Below are 10,000 nucleotides of genomic sequence, written 5' to 3'. Positions count from 1 at the left end.
AGGCCTGTGCTATGGGCTGGTTGTGTTCGGTACTGACCCAGTAGGACGTTGAGCAGCCAGGTGTAGAAGTAGGAGGCCTGTACTATGGGCTGGTTGTGTTTGGTACTGACCCAGCAGGACGTTGAGCAGCCAGGTGTAGAAGTAGGAGGCCCGTCTCGAGTGTTGACAAACACTAGCCGCTGAGCTGGCGGCCGTCCGGCGGATCGTAGGAGAAGTGGACTTCAGGTTGGCCACAAACGACTTCAACAACACCTAGACATGTCAGATCAGACAATTATAAACTGGGTGTGTCGAGCCCTGAATGCTGATTGGCTGACAGCCGTGGTATATTAGACCGTACTTCAGGTTGGCCACAAACGACTTCAACAACACCTGAACATGTCAGATCAGACAATTATAAACTGGGTGTGTCGAGCCCTGAATGCTGATTGGCTGACAGCCGTGGTATATCAGACTGAAACCACGGGGTATGACAAAAACATAATTTTTACTGCTCTAATTACGTTGGTAACAATAAGGCAACCTCAGGGGGTTTGTGGTATATGTCCAATATACCACGGTTAACGGATGTATCCAGGCACTCCGCGTTGCGTCGTGCATAAGAACAGCCCTTAGCCGTGGTATATTGGTCATATACCACACCCCCTCTGGCCTTACAGCTTCGTTCTACAACAGATACAGGCAAGAGGACATCAATACTTCCACTATTCTCTGTTACTCAAGGCTTTTAATACAACATTTTAACAGAGGTTGTTCTGGGGGTCTTTGAGTTCTGTGTGTGTGTGTCTGTGTGTGTGCGTGTGTCTGTGAGTGTGCGTGTGTCTGAGTGTGTGCGTGTGTCTGTGAGTGTGCGTGTGTCTGAGTGTGTGCGTGTGTCTGAGTGTGTGTGTGTGTGTGTTTGCGTGCGTGCGTGCGAGTGTGTGTGTGTGTGTTTGCGTGCGTGCGAGTGTGTGTTTGCGTGCGTGCGAGTGTGTGTGTGTGTGTGTGTGTGTGTGTGTGTTTGCGTGCGTGCGAGTGTGTGTGTGTGTGTGTGTTTGCGTGCGAGTGTGTGTGTGTGCGTGCGTGTGTGCGTGTGTGCGAGTGAGTGTGTGTGTGTGTGTGAGTGAGTGAGTGAGTGTGTGTGTGTGTACCTTGACCTCTCCGTCGTTAGCAAAGTGTCCCAGAGCAGTCATGATCTTAGGCACGGCAGCAGACAGGGTCTCCTGGACCGTCTCCTCCTGTCTCTTCGTGATCCTGGTCAGACAGGGGAGGAGGTTCACCAGGTACGGTCTGGAGGAGGGAGAGAAGAGGTCAGAGACCGAGCCAGTCCTCAGGAGACCGGGTACATAACAACAGATCCTGAGTCAGTCCTCAGCAGACCGGGTACATAACAACAGATCCTGAGCCAGTCCTCAGGAGACCGGGTACATAACAACAGATCCTGAGCCAGTCCTCAGCAGACCGGGTACATAACAACAGATCCTGAGCCAGTCCTCAGCAGACCGGGTACATAACAACAGATCCTGAGCCAGTCCTCAGCAGACCGGGTACATAACAACAGATCCTGAGTCAGTCCTCAGGAGACCGGGTACATAACAACAGATCCTGAGTCAATATTACCCCACAGGACCCAACACCTCATAGTATTACCCCACAGGACCCACCACCTCATAGTATTACCCCACAGGACCCAACACCTCATAGTATTGCCCCACCTCATAGTATTACCCCACAGGACCCAACACCTCATAGTATTACCTCACAGGACCCAACACCTCATAGTATTACCCCACCTCATAGTATTACCCCACAGGACCCAACACCTCATAGTATTACCCCACCTCATAGTATTACCCCACAGGACCAACACCTCATAGTATTACCCCACAGGACCCAACACCTCATAGTATTACCCCACAGGACCCAACACCTCATAGTATTACCCCACAGGACCCAACACCTCATAGTATTACCCCACAGGACCCAACACCTCATAGTATTACCCCACAGGACCAACACCTCATAGTATTACCCCACAGGACCAACACCTCATAGTATTACCTCACAGGACCCAACACCTCATAGTATTACCCCACAGGACCCAACACCTCATAGTATTACCCCACAGGACCCAACACCTCATAGTATTACCCCACAGGACCCAACACCTCATAGTATTACCCCACAGGACCCACACCTCATAGTATTACCCCACCTCATAGTATTACCCCACAGGACCCAACACCTCATAGTATTACCCCACAGGACCCAACACCTCATAGTATTACCCCACCTCAGAGTATTACCCCACAGGACCCAACACCTCATAGTATTACCCCACCTCATAGTATTACCCCACAGGACCCAACACCTCATAGTATTACCCCACCTCATAGTATTACCCCACAGGACCAACACCTCATAGTATTACCCCACCTCATAGTATTACCCCACAGGACCAACACCTCATAGTATTACCCCACCTCATAGTATTACCCCACAGGACCAACACCTCATAGTATTACCCCACCTCATAGTATTACCCCACAGGACCCAACACCTCATAGTATTACCCCACAGGACCAACACCTCATAGTATTACCCCACAGGACCAACACCTCATAGTATTACCTCACAGGACCCAACACCTCATAGTATTACCCCACAGGACCCAACACCTCATAGTATTACCCCACAGGACCCAACACCTCATAGTATTACCCCACAGGACCCAACACCTCATAGTATTACCCCACAGGACCCGCACCTCATAGTATTACCCCACCTCATAGTATTACCCCACAGGACCCAACACCTCATAGTATTACCCCACAGGACCCAACACCTCATAGTATTACCCCACAGGACCCAACACCTCATAGTATTACCCCACCTCATAGTATTACCCCACAGGACCCAACACCTCATAGTATTACCCCACAGGACCCAACACCTCATAGTATTACCCCACCTCAGAGTATTACCCCACAGGACCCAACACCTCATAGTATTACCCCACCTCATAGTATTACCCCACAGGACCCAACACCTCATAGTATTACCCCACCTCATAGTATTACCCCACAGGACCCAACACCTCATAGTATTACCCCACAGGACCAACACCTCATAGTATTACCCCACAGGACCCAACACCTCATAGTATTACCCCACAGGACCAACACCTCATAGTATTACCCCACAGGACCCAACACCTCATAGTATTACCTCACAGGACCCAACACCTCATAGTATTACCCCACCTCATAGTATTACCCCACAGGACCCAACACCTCATAGTATTACCCCACAGGACCCAACACCTCATAGTATTACCCCACAGGACCCAACACCTCATAGTATTACCCCACAGGACGCAACACCTCATAGTATTACCCCACAGGACCCACCACCTCATAGTATTACCCCACAGGACCCAACACCTCATAGTATTACCCCACAGGACCCAACACCTCATAGTATTACCCCACAGGACCCAACACCTCATAGTATTACCCCACCTCATAGTATTACCCAGCAGGACCCAACACCTCATAGTATTACCCCACCTCATAGTATTACCCCACCTCATAGTATTACCCCACAGGACCCAACACCTCATAGTATTACCCCACAGGACGCAACACCTCATAGTATTACCCCACCTCATAGTATTACCCAGCAGGACCCAACACCTCATAGTATTACCCCACCTCATAGTATTACCCCACCTCATAGTATTACCCCACCTCATAGTATTACCCCACAGGACCCAACACCTCATAGTATTACCCCACAGGACGCAACACCTCATAGTATTACCCCACAGGACCCACCACCTCATAGTATTACCCCACAGGACCCAACACCTCATAGTATTACCCCACAGGACCCAACACCTCATAGTATTACCCCACCTCATAGTATTACCCCACAGGACCCAACACCTCATAGTATTACCTCACAGGACCCAACACCTCATAGTATTACCCCACCTCATAGTATTACCCCACCTCATAGTATTACCCCACAGGACCCAACACCTCATAGTATTACCCCACAGGACCCAACACCTCATAGTATTACCCCACAGGACCCAACACCTCATAGTATTACCCCACAGGACGCAACACCTCATAGTATTACCCCACAGGACCCACCACCTCATAGTATTACCCCACAGGACCCAACACCTCATAGTATTACCCCACAGGACCCAACACCTCATAGTATTACCCCACAGGACCCAACACCTCATAGTATTACCCCACCTCATAGTATTACCCAGCAGGACCCAACACCTCATAGTATTACCCCACCTCATAGTATTACCCCACCTCATAGTATTACCCCACCTCATAGTATTACCCCACAGGACCCAACACCTCATAGTATTACCCCACAGGACGCAACACCTCATAGTATTACCCCACAGGACCCACCACCTCATAGTATTACCCCACAGGACCCAACACCTCATAGTATTACCCCACAGGACCCAACACCTCATAGTATTACCCCACAGGACCCAACACCTCATAGTATTACCCCACCTCATAGTATTACCCCACAGGACCCAACACCTCATAGTATTACCCCACAAGACCCAACACCTCATAGTATTACCCCACCTCATAGTATTACCCCACAAGACCCAACACCTCATAGTATTACCCCACCTCATAGTATTACCCCACAGGACCCAACACCTCATAGTATTACCCCACAGGACCCAACACCTCATAGTATTACCCCACAGGACCCAACACCTCATATTATTACCCCACCTCATAGTATTACCACACAGGACCCAACACCTCAGAGTATTACCCCACCTCATAGTATTACCCCACAGGACCCATCACCTCATAGTATTACCCCACAGGACCCAACACCTCATAGTATTACCCCACAGGACCCAACACCTCATAGTATTACCCCACAGGACCCAACACCTCATAGTATTACCCCACCTCATAGTATTACCCCACAGGACCCAACACCTCATAGTATTACCCCACAGGACCCAACACCTCATAGTATTACCTCACAGGACCCAACACCTCATAGTATTACCCCACAGGACCCAACACCTCATAGTATTACCCCACAGGACCCAACACCTCATAGTATTACCCCACCTCATAGTATTACCCCACCTCATAGTATTACCCCACCTCATAGTATTACCCCACCTCATAGTATTACCCCACAGGACCCAACACCTCATAGTATTACCCCACAGGACCCGACACCTCATAGTATTACCCCACCTCATAGTATTACCCCACCTCATAGTATTACCCCACCTCATAGTATTACCCCACAGGACCCACCACCTCATAGTATTACCCCACAGGACCCAACACCTCATAGTATTACCCCACCTCATAGTATTACCCCACCTCATAGTATTACCCCACAGGACCCAACACCTCATAGTATTACCCCACAGGACCCAACACCTCATAGTATTACCCCACCTCATAGTATTACCCCACAGGACCCAACACCTCATAGTATTACCCCACCTCATAGTATTACCCCACAGGACCCAACACCTCATAGTATTACCCCACCTCATAGTATTACCCCACCTCATAGTATTACCCAACAGGACAAAAATGCTGTTTAGACCAGAGTGTATAAATCCAGTCTAAATGCTGTTTAGACCAGAGTGTATGAATCCAGTCTAAATGCTGTTTAGACCAGAGTGTATGAATCCAGTCTAAATGCTGTTTAGACCAGAGTGTATGAATCCAGTCTAAATGCTGTTTAGACCAGAGTGTATGAATCCAGTCTAAATGCTGTTTAGACCAGAGTGTATGAATCCAGACTAAATGCTGTTTAGACCAGAGTGTATGAATCCAGTCTAAATGCTGTTTAGACCAGAGTGTATAAATCCAGTCTAAATGCTGTTTAGACCAGAGTGTATAAATCCAGTCTAAATGCTGTTTAGACCAGAGTGTATAAATCCAGTCTAAATGCTGTTTAGACCAGAGTGTATAAATCCAGTCTAAATGCTGTTTAGACCAGAGAGTATAAATCCAGTCTAAATGCTGTTTAGACCAGAGTGTATAAATCCAGTCTAAATGCTGTTTAGACCAGAGTGTATAAATCCATACTTCACATTCTATAAATACATTTAAAGTATGACGTGCAGAATGCACTTGGTCTCTGCGCCTACTCATGTGTGTGTGTGTGTGTGTGTCTCCTACCTGCATTTCTGTGGTCTGACGAGGTGTGCTAGCTCAGCGAACCTCCAGAGAGCAGCCCTCAGGCTCCGAGAGGCACCGTTCTAACAGAGAGATACACACACACACACACCTTCATCATCATCATCTTCATCAACATGTCCATCATCATCATCATCAACATGAACATTACCATCCTGATATTTTCCCTCGTCATCGTAACCAAAACCACCACAGTCAATCACAATTAACATTTGTCATAATATTTGTCTTACTCTTCATCATCATCATCATCATCATCATCATCAGTTACCACATCGATCCATTGAGGATCAGTGAACAGGACTCCCTAACAACAGGACTCCCTAACAACAGAGGACTCCCTAACAACAGAGGACTCCCTAACAACAGAGGACTCCTAACAACAGAGGACTCCCTAACAACAGAGGACTCCCTAACAACAGAGGACTCCATAACAACAACAGAGGACTCCATAACAACAGGACTCCATAACAACAGGACTCCATAACAACAGGACTCCATAACAACAGGACTCCATAACAACACAGGACTCCATAATAACAACAACTTTATCTACAAACCTTTTTAATTTCTTTGTAGAGCTCCAGCTGCAGTCTGGGCAGGTTGGAGTCCATCAGCGCCTGATAGAGAGAGACAGAGAGACGTAAAAACTACAACCTGACAGAACTAGATAGAGAGAACTAGATAGAGAGAACGAGAGAGAACTAGATAGAGAGAAAGAGAGAACTAGATAGAGAAAGAGAGAACTAGATAGAGAGAACGAGAGAGAACTAGATAGAGAGAACTAGATAGAGAGAACTAGATAGAGAGAACTAGATAGAGAGAACTAGATAGAGAGAAAACTAGATAGAGAGAAAACTAGATAGAGAGAAAACTAGATAGAGAGAACTAGATAGAGAGAACTAGATAGAGAGAACTAGATAGAGAGAAAACTAGATAGAGAGAACTAGATAGAGAGAACTAGATAGAGAGAGAACTAGATAGAGAGAACTAGATAGAGAGAACTAGATAGAGAGAACTAGATAGAGAGAACTAGATAGAGAGAAAGAGAGAACTAGATAGAGAGAACTAGATAGAGAGAACTAGATAGAGAGAACTAGATAGAGAGAACTAGATAGAGAGAAAGAGAACTAGATAGAGAGAAAGAGAGAACTAGATAGAGAGAAAGAGAAAACTAGATAGAGAGAAAGAGAGAACTAGATAGAGAAAGAGAGAACTAGATAGAGAGAACGAGAGAGAACTAGATAGAGAGAACTAGATAGAGAGAAAGAGAGAACTAGATAGAGAGAACTAGATAGAGAGAACTAGATAGAGAGAACTAGATAGAGAGAACGAGAGAGAACTAGATAGAGAGAAAGAGAGAACTAGATAGAGAAAGAGAGAACTAGATAGAGAGAACGAGAGAGAACTAGATAGAGAGAACTAGATAGAGAGAAAGAGAGAGAACTAGATAGAGAGAACTAGATAGAGAGAAAGAGAGAGAACTAGATAGAGAGAACTACATAGAGATAAAGAGAGAGAACTAGATAGAGAGAAAGAGAGAGAACTAGATAGAGAGAAAGAGAGAGAACTAGATAGAGAGAAAGAGAGAGAACTAGATAGAGAGAAAGAGAGAGAATTAGATAGAGAACTAGATAGAGAGAAAGAGAGAGAACTAGATAGAGAGAACGAGAGAGAACTAGTTAGAGAGAACTAGATAGAGAGAACTACATAGAGAGAACTACATAGAGAGAAAGAGAGAGAACTAGATAGAAAGAGAGAGAACTAGATAGAGAGAAAGAGAGAGAACTAGATAGAGAGAAAGAGAGAGAATTAGATAGAGAACTAGATAGAGAGAAAGAGAGAGAACTAGATAGAGAAAGAGAGAGAACTAGATAGAGAGAAAGAGAGAGAACTAGATAGAGAGAAAGAGAGAGAACTAGATAGAGAGAAAGAGAGAGAACTAGATAGAGAGAAAGAGAGAGAACTAGATAGAGAGAACGAGAGCCATAACATATAGGACTGAGGAGAGCAGAAGATGGGGTCCTCACTCACTTTGATGATTTTGTTCAGGCACTCGTCTGCCACCATCCTGACGTCCGACTCTCTGTCGTCGCTGCACAGCAAGAACATCTCCATGGCGATGCCCAGAAGCTTCTGGAACTCCGGAGACGTTCTAATCCCACAGCCATAGAGACAAGAGAGGAACTGTCATTAAACACACACCTCATTCTGATACCCCCCCCTCACACACCTCATTCTGATACCCCCCCTCACCCACCTCATTCTGACATCCCCCCTCACCCACCTCGTTCTGACCCCCCTCACCCACCTCGTTCTGACCCCCCTCACCCACCTCGTCCCCCCTCACCCACCTCATTCTGATACCCCCTTCCACAAACACCTCGTTCTGATAACCCCCCCCACACACACCTCATTCTGACACCCCCCCCACACACCTCATTCTGACACCCCCTCCCCACACACCTCATTCTGACATCCCCCTCCACACACCTCATTCTGACACCCCCTCCACACACACCTCATTCTGACACCCCCCCTCCACACACACCTCATTCTGACACCCCCCTCCACACACCTCATTCTGACACCCCCCTCCACACACCTCATTCTGACACCCCCTCCACACACCTCATTCTGACACCCCCCTCCACACACCTCATTCTGATACCCCCCTCCACACACCTCATTCTGACCCCCTCCACACACCTCATTCTGACACCCCCCTCCACACACCTCATTCTGATATCATCCCTCCACACACCTCGTTCTGATACACCCCCCACCCCCCCACACCTCGTTCTGATACCCACCCCCACACACACCTCATTCTGATACACCCCCTCCACACACCTCATTCTGACACCCCCTCCACACACACCTCATTCTGACACCCCCTCCACACACCTCATTCTGACACCCCCCCCACACACCTCATTCTGACACCCCCTCCACACACCTCATTCTGACACCCCCCCCTCCACACACCTCATTCTGATATCATCCCTCCACACACACCTCGTTCTGATACACCCCCACACCTCGTTCTGATACCCACCCCCACACACACCTCATTCTGATACACCCCCTCCACACACCTCATTCTGACACCCCCTCCACACACACCTCATTCTGACACCCCCTCCACACACCTCATTCTGACACCCCCTCCACACACCTCATTCTGACACCCCCTCCACACACCTCATTCTGACACCCCCCTCCACACACCTCATTCTGACACCCCCCTCCACACACCTCATTCTGACACCCCCTCCACACACCTCATTCTGACCCCCCCTCCACACACCTCATTCTGACACCCCCCCTCCACACACCTCATTCTGACACCCCCCTCCCACACACCTCATTCTGACACCCCCCCCCTCACACACTCATTCTGACACCCCCCTCCACACACCTCATTCTGATATCATCCCTCCACACACACCTCGTTCTGATACACCCCCACCCCCCCCACACCTCGTTCTGATACCCACCCCCACACACCTCATTCTGATACACCCCCACCCCCCACCCCCACACACCTCATTCTGATACCACCCTCCCATTCTGATATCCCCCATGAATATCTAGCACAACTTTTCACCCCCCGTCTCCAAATGGAATGGTTCAGACCATGTGGAAGTTTTGATGAGCTTCTGTTCTTCTCCCGCATCGACCATGCAGTGAGGTAGCAACATCCTCTATGTCTAAAAATGACCACATATACTGACTGTTTCAAGCTAAACTGATGGTGAACCTGAACAATCCAAATACAATGT

General features: G+C 47.9%; 2 pseudogenes; one reads left to right on the top strand and one right to left on the bottom strand.

The window, feature by feature from the left end:
- The window catches only part of LOC135570712 (huntingtin-like), a 98,621-nt pseudogene extending 90,047 nt beyond the window's left edge, over positions 1–8,574 (bottom strand).
- A 1,264-nt stretch (positions 8,575–9,838) lies between these two features.
- Positions 9,839–10,000, top strand: part of LOC135570711 (huntingtin-like) — a 73,168-nt pseudogene continuing 73,006 nt past the window's right edge.

Source organism: Oncorhynchus nerka, unplaced genomic scaffold (genome assembly GCF_034236695.1).
Source record: "Oncorhynchus nerka isolate Pitt River unplaced genomic scaffold, Oner_Uvic_2.0 unplaced_scaffold_915, whole genome shotgun sequence".
Classification (NCBI taxonomy): Eukaryota; Metazoa; Chordata; class Actinopteri; order Salmoniformes; family Salmonidae; genus Oncorhynchus; species Oncorhynchus nerka.
Note: the sequence above shows the minus strand (reverse complement) of the source record. Positions and strands in the feature narration are given on the sequence as shown.